The sequence below is a fragment of the Mesoplodon mirus genome (genome assembly GCF_964341445.2).
Source record: "Mesoplodon mirus genome assembly, chromosome: 5".
NCBI lineage: Eukaryota > Metazoa > Chordata > Mammalia > Artiodactyla > Ziphiidae > Mesoplodon > Mesoplodon mirus.
In genome coordinates this window covers 139,218,044-139,235,803 of record NC_138980.1, presented here as the reverse complement: position 1 = coordinate 139,235,803, position 17,760 = coordinate 139,218,044, and the positions used below count along the sequence as shown (strand labels likewise).

The window sequence follows — 17,760 nt, the reverse complement described above, 5'->3', positions numbered from 1 at the left end:
CATACCTCGTTTTGTGTACAAAGAGACTTGACTCTGAGGTGCTTTGTAAGTAAATCTTTTTTTTTTTTTTTTTTGCGGTACGCGGGCCTCTCACTGCTGTGGCCTCTCCCGTTGCGGAGCACAGGCTCCGGACGTGCAGGCTCAGCCGCCATGGCCCACGGGCCCAGCCGCTCCGCGGCCTGTGGGATCCTCCCGGACCGGGGCACGAACCCACGTCCCCTGCATCGGCAGGCGGACTCTCAACCACTGCGCCACCAGGGAAGCCCTGTAAGTAAATCTTGTAATTGAAGTAAACTACAAATAGAAATAACCAAATAATGTGAAAGCTTTGTCCTTTGCTGTTAAACGATAGTTTTATCTCCAAATCATAAAAGTTGGCTGGATGAGTGTTGTTTTGGGGCCTACACTCTGTTCTGAAGTCGGCAGAGAAGAATATAAAATGCATAGACAGTGCAGACAGTGCAAACATGGCAAACAAAAATCTGTTACGTACTTCCAAATAATCAGTGGACATGTTACAGGTCTCAGTCACCTAAGTTTTGAGACGTTAAACAGAAACGTCCTTAATAGGAGAGAAATGAGTAGGAAAAGAATTCTTTTATGAGAAGATTCCAGAAATACACCAATGATCAGACTGTTCTGAGAATAAACACGCAGTACTACTGAGGCCAGCGAGATTCCTCGTCAGCAGTCATCAACTCTGACGTGTTCCTTGTGAGGTTAAAACTGTCTGAAAGTGAGCTTCCCAACTATCCTATTCTCCTAACATATCAGCACGATCTGGCATGCCGAAAGGGGTAGAGAGTCCTAGTTCATAAAACATTTAATAAATCAATTCTATCGTGCTCTCTATTGATTACCCTCTCAAATGTGAATATCACAGTAAATATTACACAGCCTGTTGTTGATTCAAATGGAATTCAGGATCTTACTGTGGAGTCACCACAATAAACACCTCCCATAATCATATCAAAGTAGCAATAAGAAGTGTTTAACAGAGTGCTGGAAAAGAGAGAATTTATAGGGTATGGCTTTACTCTAGTACCTGAATACGTTGACTGGAAGGACAAAATACAAAGTGCACAGACTCTGGACCCAGACACTCTGGGTTCCTATCTCAGCTGTGCCGCTTACCAGTTAGTGAGCCCAGGCATTCCCTGACACTCAGTACCTCCAAGGCCCCATCAGAGCAAATGGGGGTACTACTGGTACCCACCTCACAGGACTACCTGAGAATTAAATGAATTACTATACAGTAAGTGTGTAGAATAGGGAAGAGAACATAACAAATGGTATGCAAGCATTAGCTGTGATTATTGGTGATGAGAAACTGACAATGTGGTCTAGACTCTCCTTTATTAAAAACCGTATTATAAATAATCCTCCTTTATATATCTGAAAAAAGTGTATATATAGCTAATTGAGTTCTTAGTATGTAACAGACTCTGTTATAAGCAGTGTAGATTTTTTTTTTGTTTTTTGGGTTTTTTTTTTTGCGGTACAGGGGCCTCTCACTGATGTGGCCTCTCCCGTTGCGGAGCACAGCCTCCGGACGCGCAGGCTCAGCGGCCATGGCTCACGGGCCCAGCCGCTCCGCGGCATGTGGGATCTTCCCGGATCGGGGCACGAACCCGTGTCCCTTGCATCGGCAGGCAGGCTCTCAACCACTGCGCCACCAGGGAAGCCCGCAGTGCAGGTATTTTACGTCATTTAATATACAAGGGAGATTTCTAATGAAATATTATTTGAACTCCAGTAGAAATAAAAGATATTTCTCAAATTTTTTTATTTAAAAAATTACTTATTTTAGCACTTATAGAGATAATCAGCTCCTGAGAGATGTGTAAAAATTTCCATTAATCAAGGTTGGGATAAAAAACAACCTTTATAAAAAACAAACAAACAAACAAAACTTTATGAAGCTCAGAGGTGATATGTAGCATACAATTTGAAATTCCTACTGTTCAAGACCAAAGCTAGCACAGTCTCCTTAACTACTAGAAAGGCTATTTTAAATGCAGGCCAGACAGGATCCAAGCTAATTTAGGGTCAACTTAAGCCACATATACTCCAAATCCAAAAGGCGTGCCTATTACCCCTCTCTCTTTTACATACAAGAATATCTCAATCTGTTCTTGTATCAGCATAATTAGCAACTTATGTCACCCTGGCTCTGAGATAGATACTAATTAAAGAACATTTTGTGCCAGTAAACACTTGCCTCTCAAATCAGCACTTTGAAATGTGTTATCACCTGGTTCTATAAAAAGCAAGTTTGGGGGGGTGGGCCGGCTCCCAAGACACGCTGGTGTAAATACTTGCCCCTGCCCTAGTGGGTGCTTCTTTTGCATACAAACCCCTTTGTAAATATAGCTCACAATTGTTGATATGAAGCACAGGGAAATGAGTTTCTGCGAAGAAAACAGAACTGTTTGCTTATCCCCACAGATCCGGCAATTCTGTGCACTCAGTGACAGCTGGCCATTCCAGAGTGGACAAAAACATTTCCCCCGGGGCATGTTCTCTTCACTGGCCTATGTTGAACAGAGGCCAAGTTCATTTATAGCTATTTCAAGGACAGACTTAAGATTATTTCAAGTGTTCTAACAATATTTACTTTTCTAAGGAGGCTCTGCATGATATCCCATCTTGGTTGGCTCAAATAATTATACCTACGACATCTCTACAGGCTGGCAAACGTTCATAATTATAAAACACACACTCTTGCTATCCAGAAGCCTTAACAAAACAACTCAAAAACAATGTACATTTTCTTCATTTCCTTTGATATAAACTTCCTCAGAGCACTCTCGGGTTTCTTGATAGCAGAAGGAGGTTAAGTAAATGTTGAAAACAAACCATGAGACTTGCCAGGCTGGATTTTTGAATGCCCTCCAAATTCCAGCATGGCCACTTCTTTCTGATGTGCCCTTTTTAATCCTAGGATATTAAAGCAGGTGGTAAACATTAACTCACAGATCCTCTTAAAAATCTTTCTGAGTGGTAGATGTCTGAGCTTACAAGCAGGAAAGTGTGTTGACAGGCCATCCCTTTGCAGGTCATGGCTAATTCCTGAGCATCTCCCAGTCAGATGGGGCAGGTGCATTTCCACTTTTCACAGGGGACTGTCTCTGCCATGAAGTTACAGCTCATGTGCCCAGGACAGGGCCTGCTGCATCGTCGATACTCTGTGTACCTTTGTTGAATGAATGAAACTCTGCACATTATTAAAGCATTTTTTTCTCCTGTTACTTTGGTGTCATTTAAAGTCTAAATCAAGAACAGAAGGGTCCAAATTAACCAGGAAAAATCTATTTTTTAAATTCTTAAGGTGAAATACTTACATTTGTGGAATAAGAATTTGAATCTTATTTCTTTAAAATCAGTTGAACAATTTCCTCCACTGTCAGCTTTAATGAGATATAATTGACAAATAAAATGGTAAGATATTTAAAGTGTACAGTGTAATTTTATATACATATACATTGTGAAAGGATTCCCCCATCTAGTTAATTAACACATCCATCACCTCACATATTTACCTTTTGTATGTGTGTGTGTGAGAGAGAGAGAGAGAGAAGCATTTAAGTTCTACTCTTTTAGCAAATTTCAATTATATAATACAGTATTATCAATGATATGCTCCATAGTATACATTAGATTCTCAGACCTTATTCATTTCATAACTGAAAGTTTGTGCCCTTTACAAACCTCTCCCTATTTTCACCATCCCCAGCCCCTGACAACCACTTTTCCACTCTATTTATGTAAGTTGACTTTTTTTTTAAATTCCACATATAAGTGATACCATGCAGTATTTTATCTTTCTCTGTCTGGCTTATTTCACTCAGCATAATGTCCTCCAGTTTCATCCAAGTTGTTGCAAATGACAGGATTTCCTTTTTTAAGGCTGAATAATATGCCATTATATATATACACCACATCTTCTTTATCCACTCATCCATTGACAGACACTTAGGCTGTTTCTATGTCTTGACTATTGTGAATATTGCTGCTATGGACATGGGAATACAGATATCTGAGTTGAACAATTTCTAACCAGTGTCTTCTTTATCCCCTGAATGTTCCTTTATTACAATTTCCTCAACACTTTCTCAGAAATAATAAACACTGGATGTAAAGCTAAGAGTTCAAAATGTGTTCCATAAAACTAGCGTGAAGCATTTTTGAATCCTTCAACCTTGTAAACTACCATGAAACAAATTAATTAAAAGAACCAAACTGGTCATCACAATCTTAAAATTCTTCCTTGCATTAGTGTGGCATTTCTTCTGAGCCCCCTAGGTTTCAGTGTTAGCAACAATTTCTTGCTATACTATTTTCAGCTTTATGGCAAAAGGGATTAGAAAGAATGTGTGGGATTTTGTGGAGAAGGTGTATTTCATACCTCCATTTTTAAAAATCATTTCTTCATATTAAGGACTTAATGTTCTCTATAAAGGGCCAAATAGTAAATACTTCAGACTGTTGTGGGTCATACAGTCTTTCTCACAGCTCTGCCACTGTAGCAACAAAGCAGCCACACAGACAATATTGAACAAATAGGCATGGCTGTGTTCTAATAAAACTTTATTTACAAAGGTAGGCCACAGGTTAGATCTGGACCTCTCAGCAGTAGTTTGCCAACACTTTTTTATATCATGCTTCTTGAACTTGGTGATACTAAAAGAATATCGTTCATCAGGAAAACTGAGTTAAAAAATCTTTACTGGATGTTCTGCATTTTATTAGACTAATGAGAGAATGTTCAGCCATACAATGCGAGTCTAGAGATTGTATCCTAATGCTCTATAAGTAATGTGCATCATAGCTTCTCCTTTCTGGAAATATATTTTAAAAATTCTAGGGCTTCCCTGGTGGCACAGTGGTTGAGAGTCTGCCTACCGATGCAAGGGACACGGGTTCGTGCCCCGGTCCGGGAAGATCCCACATGCTGTGGAGCTGCTGGGCCCGTGAGCCATGGCTACTGAGCCTGTGCGTCCGGAGCCTGTGCACCGCAACGGGAGAGGCCACAACAGTGAGAGGCCCGTGTACCACAAAAAATAAAATAAAATAAAATAAAATAAAATAAAAAATTTATAAGCTACACGGATTTCTTTTAAAAAGGCAGAAGGTAAGCACATAGTAAAAACACTTCCAATCCCCCCCAAATCCTCATTCAAATGGGGAAATCTCAGGTGATTTGGTCCTTGGCAGTCACCCTAGGTCCCGATGACAGTCGGCAATGCTCAGCTTCCCTCTCCCTTCCAACCCTGCCCCTTCATCCCCACCAACTCCACAACCCTGGCTCCTAAGACCTTGCTCTAAGGGAGGAATGCAAGGATGGATCATGGGCCAAAGTTGGCCTCCCATGTGCGCGTTGCCGGGGAAGCTTCTGAGCAGGTGTGTCAAGAAAAGAAATAGCTGCCTGCGCATCTTCTGCTCATCCTGACTTTCTGTATGTAGTTGAAACCACCTCTTGAAAATACTATGTAATTGGTTTCTTCTTTGCCCATGAAACATTTGCTTTGCCTGAAGGATCTGATGGTTTTCCACACTTGTGAACACTTAACATGGTTTTGAGATTTTGGTTATTGTTGTTGCCAACACCAAAACATACCTAAGCAATTCCACCAAAGACAGGCAAGAATAAAGTCCTTGTCATTAGCCCTGATAAATACTACCCATAGCTACAGTTTCTAACAATTACCCTTCTAGTCCATTTATCAACTACAATTTAATATTGTTAAAATTTCCACGAAACTTAATGTTGGTAGGACTTCACCTCTTAGTGTTAGGGCAAATATTCTCAAATCATTAACATACCTTTTTTTAGTATATGAGGCAATGGTGAGATACCCCATGCCCAATAACTTAAAGATAGAGAAAGTAATATAGTCATTTTAGAGTTAAATTAGCAAAACACTAACAAAATCACACTCTGTGTGACTGTCCATCTATGACAATTAACTAAGAACTTTTCTGTAAGCCTGTGTCTCCCTACCCAGGACTCTTGTCAGAATGGGGATAACTCAGGGAGCCAGGCTAAGTAAGATAAGACTGCATTTTAGTACTCAGCAAATTAATCAACTGCACTGTACTTATTTGAGTGAAGGCTATCCAGTTTACTGAGTGTTTACCAATTTGTAAACATTTCTTTATGTTCATTTGTTTGCAGTAGGGTGGATGACCTTTCTCCCCACCAAATTCTAACACCAACAGTGGCAGGGATAAGTGGAAAGCCTGCCCCTGCCCCCAGAGAGCAGGGCTGCCCCCAGATACACATTCAAGGTGGCATTTGCTTTTTTGGATGCATTGAGATCCAGGGTCTGGCTCTCAAAATTACAGGCTGATCTTTTGTCACACAGAGTGTGTGAATATTGGGAATTCACAATAACCACACTCAGAGAGACTGCTGGATTAACTCAATAAAAGTGCTGAAATGTTTGGAGTGGCAGGTCAGTACTCTTTCCTGGAAGACAAACTACTTGGGAAGTCACATTTTCATAACGTTTGGTGAACCAAAACCAGAACAAAGGGAATTCATTATTGAGCAGGAGTGTTTCGTAGTGTTGGGCTATCATAATTTACATCTCTATAAATGTTCATATCTGTTGCAAATGTAGACCCCTTCCAGACTGGGCACGTACTACTCACCTAAATCGTGCTTGAATGGGTACAGTTTATAATTTCAATCTGTGGGTTAGTGGTTCCCAAGCTTGAATGAGCAGCAGAATGTCTTACTGAGCTTTGAAGAGTTAAATTCTTTAATCTCCCATGTCCTTTCTACCCCAAGATCAAATGAATTATAACGGGGGTGACCCAGAATTCTTGTTTAGGGGATTCTGATACAGATAGCCTTAACATTTGGTAACCCAGGTTCTCTGATTCAGACAGACTTGAATCAAAATTCTGGATCTGTCACTTAGAAAAAGCAACTTGGGGGAGTGAAATAATCTCTCAGAGCCTCTTGTTTCTTCATCTTTAAAATGGGTATGATAATGCCTGCCTAACCAGGATGTTGGAAGAATTAAATGAGAATTTTAAACTCAAGGCTGTCTAAACATTCAGGAAGCTAGAGAGCTGTTTGCTGTCTTCCCCCAAATGGGGTTTGACACAATTGGCTAGGTTGCTGCTTATTAAATTACATTCCTATTGTAGCCCCGGATCCCTGAGCCCTGAGAAATTTCCTACTCATTCTGACTGGAGTCTAAGTTATACAGATACATGATTGCAGACAAATTCTTGGGTTGGTTCTCAGAAGTGGTTGTGTGGGCTTTACTAGTTTAATATCCCAAAGGCAGTCTTCTTTCTCCTATTCCCAAGTTCTTGGGCGTAGGTGTCTCCTAAATGCTCCCAAAACATAGATGAAAAACATCTTTTTGTCTATTTTTATCCCAAAACACTCAAAGCTCTATCAGTGGGTTGAGTATTTCAAAAGAAAACAAGTTTCATCAGAGTCATATTTTGAGAAAATGTTAATGTGCAACTTGTGATGATTGTTAGAAACATTAGTTTCAAATAACGGGCAAAAGGTATATATGACCATTTTGTATTGTTCTTTTGATGCATGTACAGAACAGAAGTTGGTGGGAGAAAACAGGATAAATGGTGTCAGAAAGAAACATACAGGGCAATGCCCTTCCTCATGCCAAATAACTCCCACTAATAGCCTAAAAGAGGAAGAGCAACTCGCTTAAGTAACCTCATTTACTAAAGGAGAGTCCCTTCAATCGTGAAGGGACTCTAATTCACTGAATGACAACATGGGTACAACCCATGCTTCCTCAGGTTTCACAAGCCTAGGGGTTGTAAATGCTATGACCCTAAAAGAAAGAAACTCCACCTCAGCAGATGCTCCCATCCACTCCCATGGGAATTCCACGTGCATCAGGGTATCATTAGGGCATTTCTGGGAGAGCCCCTGAACCCTCACATGGCCAAGGACAAGGCCTGGCAGTGGCCGTGTGGCCTGGGCCCTCCCACAGTCCCCTCTTGCCTTATGCCCCTTTGGCCTTGTCTGCTGCTGCTGGACGTCGGGTCCACTGCATGCTCCCACCAGCCTCTGGCCGCTTGTGCCACAGGTTTTGGCTGCTACTGAAATTGGGAAGTCATCTTGATGGCAGACGAGGCTGAGAAGGCTGGTGTCCTTCAGGGGCTAAATCCAATCTGTGTTCCATGTGAAAACAAAAGAATCTCTCCTCCAGCTTTGGTGTTAAACTTCAGAACATGAGTGGAAAACATTGCTCTAAATGCCCTTCCAGAGGGTTTGGTGGAAACAATCCTTTCAGTATCTATCACAGCACCATTCTCCCATTCCCCACCTCCTCAGGACCCAGGCTTCAGTCCATGGTACCAGAGACAAGTGCTGCCCTCTTCTCAGTAGCTACACAGCATTGTAAATCAACTCTAATACAAAATAAAAATTTAAATTAAAAAAAGGATAAAATAATGTTTTGCGGTGATTTTGGAGGGGATGGAATTAGTCAGGACTGTGAACCTTACATGGTATAATTGTGTTTCACATCCTGAAGGCAACAGGATTGGCAGTTACAAATGTGGGAATGGTGATGCTTCTATCATTTTTAGCTCTTAGGGCAGCCTGATGGATGAAAGGGTACCGGAGGTCTTGGGCCAAAATTGGCAGAGAATCAGAAAATATTTTACTACTTACCTTCCCATTAGGGTATGTACTATATGTTGTTATCAATATTTGATATAGCTACACGCAAAAAGATTCCATTATTTGTATTTATGACATAGATGATGATTTATTACTTTCATCTACATCCTGTCATTTGATCCATGCAAGACAAGTAGCACTTTTTTCATTTGTTGGATGAGGAAGTTAAAGCCCAGCGTAGTCTGTGTTAGAAGATGATGCTGCAGCAGGGACACAGAAGTCACGAATTCCTGATCCTCAAGATGTGCCTGTCACCTGGGAACCACCCGGAGCTTGAGAGAGTACAGAGGGACCTCCACATCCCCTCTTTGCAAGAAGTCTCTTCCCTGCTCCCCTCCCCAAGACACACACTTTATAGTAACGCAGTCCCAGAGAGTAAACATTTGAAAGAAATTCTCATTCATATCACCTGAAATATAAACAAAATCAGATTAGTTTACTTTTCTGAACCCATATATGCGAGTACTCTTAAATCATACAAATACAAATATCTCATATTGAATAGTCTTATTAAAATTCAGTTACTATATACATCAATCTTTTTTCCCCACACCTCTTTATCTACCTCTCCAGGGCTATTCCACGTCTGCTAAATAGGTACAATCGCACAGGAAAGTGACACCATGGAAAGGGCAGAGTCTTTTCCCAATACCCTTGGGACAGCTGCCGATAAGAGCTGCAGCTTAGAGAAGACCCCAGAGCAAATAGATACAGTGACAGACTGGCTGACTGTGACCCAAGAGGTTTGCTTTTAGCTTAAAAAGTTCTCAAGGAATTCTAGAGGTCAAATCTCTGCATCTCTATGTGACCCAACATCATGACGTTAACAAAATAAGTATAAATTTAAACAAAAAACCATCCACGCCATTTGGCCTCCTATCTCCATCCCACTAACAAGTCCCACTTAACTTGTACAAAGACACAATTATTATTCATGAAACATTGTTTTTGTCTAAATTCTTTAAGGTGACTAAAGCAAAGCTCGTAACGTATGTCAAACCCATTTCTGTGAACTGCTATACAGAGTTTATTCTTTTGTATTGACTCAAATTCTTTAGAAAGTAAAATGAAATACAAACCAATGCTCTCATAAGTACACAGACCCGTGAGATCATGCTTCCACTCCTTGCTGTGGCTAGATGGGGGAAGGGAGATAAGAGGACAGAAAAAAGAGCAGGCAAGAGAGAACAAGGAAACAGTGAGCAAGAGTAAAGTCGCTGATAAGAGTGCAAATGTGAGGTCACATCCTGCCCTTCATGTAAGCTTCAAATTTTTCATTAAGTTATCTAATAATTAGTTAGTCCCTCCCTAAATTCTAAGATAATCGTCTATATTATATAATGAGAAAAGTCTACCGAAGTGAAATTATTCTTTGGGTAGAAGAGCTTAGGGAGGACCCCATGCTTCGAAGGGCCTGCACTTGGTTTAATGCTCTACTGTTTTGATATTTCCATTCTTAAGAATTTGTGAACGAGGGGCCTTGTATTTTCATTTTACACTGGGTCCTACAAACTGTATAGCCACTCCTGGACATCAAGTCAAGCTACAGCCTTGCCAACTCCATTTAAAAAAAAGTGTATGTGTGTGCAATCCTTGAAAAGAAATAGTGTTAGAGTATTTTCCAAAAGGAAGTATTCTTATATTTAGAACCTATAATCTTCTGGATTTACCAGCTTCTATGTTTGATGTACTGTATTTTATATTATTTTTAATCAAAATTTTCTCTTCACCCAGTTTTAGAGCGTGAAGAGAAAATGCATGGGAAAAAAACATGTGAATGAAAACTATTTTTCATTATGAATAACTGTGAAGATTACAAGAATGGCAGTTATAAATATGCAAACACAGGTGCAGCTAGCATTTACACTTTTGGGGGCAGTCTGGGGAGGAATGGGTACTGAGAGGTCCTGGGTTGAAGGGAGCCTGGCATCGAAAAATAACTTAAGGAAATTCCCTACATTTATCAAATCGATTAAGGTTTGAAGTCATTTCAACGTCTTTCCCCAAACCAACTTTCTCACTCCCAATTCCCATATTTATTTCTAGATCTTTCATAATTGGAAATTGTGTGTGTTATGTCAGCTACTCACTGTGAGAATTGTTCCTTGTGCAAGCTTCTTCATCCTCTTGCTTGGTTGGTGCTAGTTGGGAGATGCAAGCAGCTATGTAGTCAAGATGTTGCCATCTTCTCAGAGACTAATTTTATTATTCCAAGCATTTTTTTTGGCTCCAAATGTTATGGGTTGACCATCCTAAAAATGATATGTTGGAGTCATAATGCCCAGAACATTAGGATGTGGCCTTATTGGGAGACAGGTAATCAAGTTAAAATGAAGTCATTAGGATGGGCCCTAATCCAATTGCTGGTGTCTTTATAAAAAGGAGAAACTTGTACACAAAGACAGACATGCATAGAGGGACAAATGCTGTGAAAAGACACAGGGAGAAGACCATCTACAACCCCAAGAGAGGCCTAGAGCAGATCTGTCCCTCAGAGCCCTCCAGAAAGAAGCAACCCTGCCAACACCTTGATTTTGGACCTCCTCCAGAACTGTGAGACAATACAGCTCTGTTCTTTAAGCCACCTAGTTTTGGCACTTTGAACAGCAGCCCTGAAAAAATAAACATCAAGTATCTCAAATCTTAAAAGGCATACTTTGTGGTATCCTAGGATGCTGGTTCTCAGTTCTGGCATCTCAGCATACTGATGTGTGATGGTGGTTTGTTACATTTATTATATATTGTTATTCTAATTAATAATAGTTGAAGTGATAAAATATTTTTTAAAATTTTCTTCTCTTATGTATAAGAATTGGTTAAAATTCTCCCTGTAATAAAATCCAGGAGGACTCTTACCCATTTAAATTCTGATATGCTTCCTGGAATGCCATAGAAATAGATGGAAATATAATGAACACGCTTGCAATTGCAAACCACCTTGGGTATGCTCAGTGAAGTGTTTAGCACATGTGACTGTCATCTGCCCTGCAAATATAGAGAAAAAGAAAATGCTATTGCTCTCCATAAGACCAACTTTCAAACTCTTAGTCACCATCTACCCATTTTGAAAAAAGTTGCCTCACCTGGGATTCCATTTCCTGAATGACTAATGTATTGTTTTTAGGCCATTATTTCTCTCTCTTACATTATCATTATGGAATTTGCACCAACACAAAGTGTATCTACATGATGTTACTAGGCTATGGTAATCAGAAAGGGAGAAATTTATCCTAACCAATACTGCATAACTATGTTGGACGCATTTTACTAAATTAACAAACTTGTTCAGAAGAAAAAACTCATAGATACCAGCCATAATTGTTGGTAAAATTCAATAAATTTTCATCAAAACAACTTAAACATAACTTTATATTTTCTGGGTCAATGCTGAATCATTGATTATTATTTTATGTGTGTTTTCCAGTCAGTGTAGACTGATCATAACTAGATATTTAGGAGCTTATGTGAATTTTTTAAAGTACTTACCAGTGGGATTAATTTAAATGTCAAAAAAATAAAGTAAGTAAAATCATTGTAATGAGGATCCCCCTCCAAATGACAATCGCTAATGGAATTTCATTATTCTCCTCTAGTGTAGAAGATACTCCTGAGGGTTACTTTAAAGAGTCATTTCTCAACTTTTTTGACTAAGAATCACATTCATGGCAACATCTAATGTTCTGAACCCTCTTAGCATTTTTTAGTCTTTTCATCATTTTTGCAGGGTATTGAATAAGAAATGGTATTAAGAAAAATCTTTTACTTAATATATATGATTAAAAGATATAAGATCTTTTACTTTAGATGTAGACAGAAGTATAACTGAAAAAATAAATTTCACTTTACTGTAATTTTTAGTAATAGCCATATTCTATGAAAGCAAATTGCTATCAACAAAACAAAGATCACCTACTGAATAGGAGAAGATATTTGCAAACAATATATCTGATAAGTGGCTAATATCCAAAATATACATAGAACTCATACAATGGAACGTCAAAAAACAAAAACAACTCTATTAGAAAATGGGCAGAGAATCTGAATAGACATTTTTCCAAAGAAGACATACAGGTAGCCAACAGACACATGAAAAGATACTCAACATCACTAATAACCAGGGAAATGCAAATCAAAGCCACAATAAGATATCACCTCATACCTGTCAGAATGGCTAGCCTCAAAAAGACAACAAATAACAAGTGTTGAAGAGGATGTGAAGAAAAGGGAACTGAACTCTCATGTACTGTTGGTGGGAATGTAAATTGGTGCAGCCACTATACAAAACAGTATGGAAATTCCTCAAAAAATTAAAAATAGAATTACCATATGATCCAACATTTCCACTCCTGGGTATTTATATGAAAAAAACAAAAACACTAATTAGAAAGGATATATGCACCCCTATGTTCACTGCAGCATTATTTACAATAGCCAAGATATGGAAGCAACCAAAGTGCACACCAATAGACAAATGGATAAAGAAGATGTTGTATATATGTACACTGGAATATTATTCATCCATAAAAAGAATGAAATATTGCCATTTGCAACAACATGGATGGACCTAGAGGGAATTATGCTGAATGAAATAAGTCAGAGAAAGACAAACACTGTAGGCTTTCACTTATGTGAAATCTACAAAACAAAACAAATGAACATACATAAAACAGAAATAGAATTTTAAATACAGAGTATAAACAGGTGGTTGCCAGAGGAGAGGGGGTTAGGGGGAGGAAAGCAATAGCTAAGGGAGACTGAGGATTATTTTCCAGTTGCAAAGTAAATGAATCATGGGGATGAAATATACAGTATGGGGAATATAGTCAACAACAAAGTAATGTTTTTGTATGGTAAAATTCGTAACTAGAATTATTGTGGTGATCATTCTGAAACCTACAGAAAAAAATCACTACGTTGTGTAACAGGAATTAACATAGTGTTGTAGGGTCAATTATACTCCAAAACCGAAAAACAAATAAACTCATAGGAAAAGAGATCGGATATGTGATTACTAGAGGCAGGGCAGCGGGGACTGAAGGAAGGCAGTCAAAGGTACCACAAACTTCCAGTTGTAAGTAAATCCTAGGGTGTAATGTACAACATGATAAATATAGTGACCACTGATGTATGTTATGTTTGAAAGTTGTTAGGAGAGTAAATTCCAGGAGCTCTCATCACACACAATTTTTTTTTCTATTGCTTCAATTTTGTATCTACGTGAGATGATCGATGTCCACTAAACTTATTGTGATGATCATTTCATGATTTATGTAAGTCAAATTATGCTGTAAACCTGAAACTTACACAGTGCTGTATGTCAATTATATCTCCATAAAACTGGAAGAAAAAGCGAATTGCAAATTTTCACACTGACCATGTGAAGGCACACAATTTAATTTACTTGAAATAAATTATTTCATAAAAAATACATTTCAGACAAACTTTCAAATGACAGATGATGTTGGTTTAATGACAATACATACGAAAATGTAGGTTGAAATTTAACATGGTTTAGCAATCAAAAATAGACAAAATTTGCTTTCATAACTGTTACAAAATCAACTGAGAATTTTTTTTTTAATTTTGGAAGTTTATATTTATGCTTTGTATTTAAAATACCATATCAGAGAGAAGGTTTTTAAGTGCTATGGCGAGCATTTCTTTACATATAGCCCATTTTGATGTGGCTAGTCTTTATTCCCAATAAATGAAAATCTAAACTGGATATAACAATAATATATTTTGCTTTAAAAATGTCTTTTGGGGTTTCCTTGGTGGCGCAGTGGTTGAGAGTCCGCCTGCTGATGCAGGGGACGCGGGTTTGTGCCCCGGTCCGGGAAGATCCCACATGCTGCGGAGCAGCTGGGCCCGTGAGCCATGGCCGCTAAGCCTGTGCTCCGCAACGGGAGAGGCCACAACAGTGAGAGGCCCACGTACCACAAAAAAAAAAAAAGTCTTTTGGAAGTTGTAGAGCCATCTTCATATTCTACAAAAGGTTTATTCTAACTTACAGATAAGGCAAAGATCACTGATGCAAATGTATAGAATTGGTATTACCTTTATGTCTGTCCCTAACTTTTACGTTCCAAGATCAAAGTTCTTGAACTTTTTGTCTTTCAGCAATGGTCAGTTGTAAGTCTAAACTAACCAATTAGTGTCAATGAATAAAGGGCACTGAAAGCTGTACAACTGTAAATGGAAGCAGAGGGGTTTAGCTGAGTCCTGGTTATACACATCAGAGTTCTCCTGATACCTTATCCCAGCTGTTTAAGAGACTCCTGGAGGTTCTCCTGCTGTCATGTTGTAAAGGGAAAAAATATTAAAATATTATTTAAGATTGGATTAAGATGGCTGTCTGGGTGTAGACGCATCTATTCCCTTCCCTCCTCAAATACCTTGGAATGAAGAAAAAAAAATCTATATATTTAAAAGGAAAACTCATTAACTGAACTGTTCGAAAATAATCTTCCTAGCATACTAGGTAATCTTAAGAAGTTTCTGAAGTAGAGAAATCAAACAGGATTGGAATGACAGAGACACAAGACTGGAGGGCATCATAGCCCAATACACTGCAAGGGTTGATTGGCCAGTGGCTTTGGGAATGCTCAAAATTGAAAATCCAGTCAATAAAGAGAGCAGGAGGGTTCCCAGGGGTGATGGAAAGGATCATCATCTGTGTTAGTCTTTGTAGGAGCAGTAGAATTTTCCCCTGGGCTAAAACAATGAGAATGAGCAGAGGACACAGGAGAGTCGGTGCTCTAGGTAGCCAGTGATCCCAGGAAGAACTGAAGCCGCAACACCCAGAGGAAGGGTCCTCAGAATATCCCAGCAAGACATGCTATGCCGGCCATAATCACCACCAGAGTCAGTGTTATAAGCAGCGGGCATTCACCAGTAGATGAACCAGCTCTCAGGTTCCCACATGAAACAGGAGGCCGACTTATATCATCCTTAAAGCAGGAGGTAATGCGTGGTAGTGTCTAACGTTGGTAAGCCAAGAAACAAAGCCAAAAGCCTATTACTTAAAGTTATGGTGGAAAGTACCAGAAAAACTAAGAACCCAAACATTGAAAAGGGACATGACAGTGTTTCTGGACTGGGAGTGGGTGAGGCAAGAGGCTGTTTTTCATTCTATAAAGTTTAATCTTTGTTTCTGTTTTTCTTCTTGTTATACAATATACATTACTGTAAACTAATGAATTATTAACAATGTAATTCTAAGAATATTCATTTTCTTTGATTGGTATGACATTTTTTTTTTTTTTTTTTTTTTTTTTTTTGCTGTACGCGGGCCTCTCACTGCTGTGGCCTCTCCCGCTGCGGAGCACAGGCTCCGGACACACAGGCTCCGCGGCCATGGCTCGCGGGCCCAGCCGCTCCGCGGCATGTGGGATCCTCCGGGATCGGGGCACGAACCCGCGTCCCCTGCACCGGCAGGCGGACTCTCAACCACCGCGCCACCAGGGAAGCCCCTGGTATGACATTTTAAAACCAATCATCATGCATGTATAAAATGAAAGAAATTCAATAAAGATATTTCCATTAAAATAGCAGCAGAACTTCTAAATACCTTGGAGAGGATATTATAAAAAAATAAGCAGGCTCGGTGCCACGGGCCTGGGGAAGACGCTTGCAGACGACCCTTCTGCGCCGGGTAGCGGGGAGGGGAATCCGGGGGGCGCTGGCGGTGAGCAGGGCGGGGGGGTGCCCGGGGCGGGGTCTGCCAGTGCTCCCTCCCTGGCCCCGCTCGGAGACTTTTTTTTTTTTTAGCACTTTCATTGGAGTATAATTGCTTTACAATGGTGTGTTAGTTTCTGCTGTATAACAAAGTGAATCAGCTGTAGGTATACATACATCCCCATATCTCCTCCCTCTTGCGTCTCCCTCCCACCCTCCCTATTCCACCCCTCTAGGTAGTCACAAAGCACCGAGCTGATCTCCCTGTGCTATGCGGCTGCTTCCCACTAGCTATCTATTTTACATTTGGTAGTGTATATATGTCCATGCCACTCTCTCACTTCGTCCCAGCTTACCCTTCCCCCTCCCCGTGTCCTCAAGTCCATTCTCTACGTCTGAGTCTTTATTCCTGCCCTGCCACTAGGTTCTTCAGAACTTTTTCTTTTATTTTTAGATTCCATATATATGTGTTAGCATATGGTATTTGTTTTTCTCTTTCTGACTTACTTCACTCTGTGTGACAGACTCTAGGTCCATCCACCTCACTACGGAGACCTTGACTGCCTTACACAGCTGAACTCCCAGGATGGGAAGGGCAACCTGGGCGATCCTCCGCCGACGTGGCCCACGGTGGGTACCAACCTAACGGACATGGTGGCTCAGAGAAAGATCACCATCCGGGAGCTGGGGGGTGGTGCATGGGCCCCATCTGGTCCAGTTACTATGGAAACTGTCATTCTCTCCTGTTCATGGTGGACGCCTCTAACCCCACCCAGCTCTCTGCATCCTGTGTGCGGCTCCTGGGTCTCCTTTTGGCAGAACAACTTGAAGAAGCATCGGTTCTGATTCTCTTCCATAAAATTGACCTGCCCTGTTACATGACCATAGAAGAGATGAAGTCATTAATCAGGCTCCCGGACCTCATTGCTTGCTCCAAGAGGAATATCACCACGTAGAAATCAGTGCCCGGAAAGGCACTGGCTTGTCAGAAGTGCTGCGCTGGCTCCAGGACATCCACAGAACGAATGGTTGACTGCAGGGCGGAGAAGCCTGGCTGGCCCGCTCTGTGGCAAGAAGGCAGAAGTAGCACTGCTTGGCCTCTGGCCATCTGTTGCTTTTATAAGGGCAGAGTAAGCCCTAGAAGATCGGGTTCCATGCTGAGTTGCAGTGATGGGTAAACTGAGGCACCCAGGTTATAGAAACTCCTGACATCTGCCCTCTGGCTCCAGCGCTGGGAGAGGAGGACAGGCCTGCTGGGTGGCTTGTGTCCTACACCGTCCTGGGATGGTTCTAGGGGATTTGTTCCCCTCCCCCCAGGAGGGTTGCTCTCTCAGCTCTGACACAAGCTCCGACCTGTTGAGTTTCTGATACCGTGACAGTATAAGGAAGCTTGTGGGAAA

General features: G+C 40.5%; 1 pseudogene across 1 annotated transcript; it reads left to right on the top strand.

Moving 5' to 3' along the window:
• Positions 1-15,523: 15,523 nt before the first annotated feature.
• LOC309804435 (ADP-ribosylation factor-like protein 16) lies at positions 15,524-17,393 on the top strand (annotated as a pseudogene). The gene is made up of 2 exons: positions 15,524-15,646; positions 16,892-17,393. The product of its transcript is annotated as an ADP-ribosylation factor-like protein 16 (transcript).
• Positions 17,394-17,760: the final 367 nt, after the last annotated feature.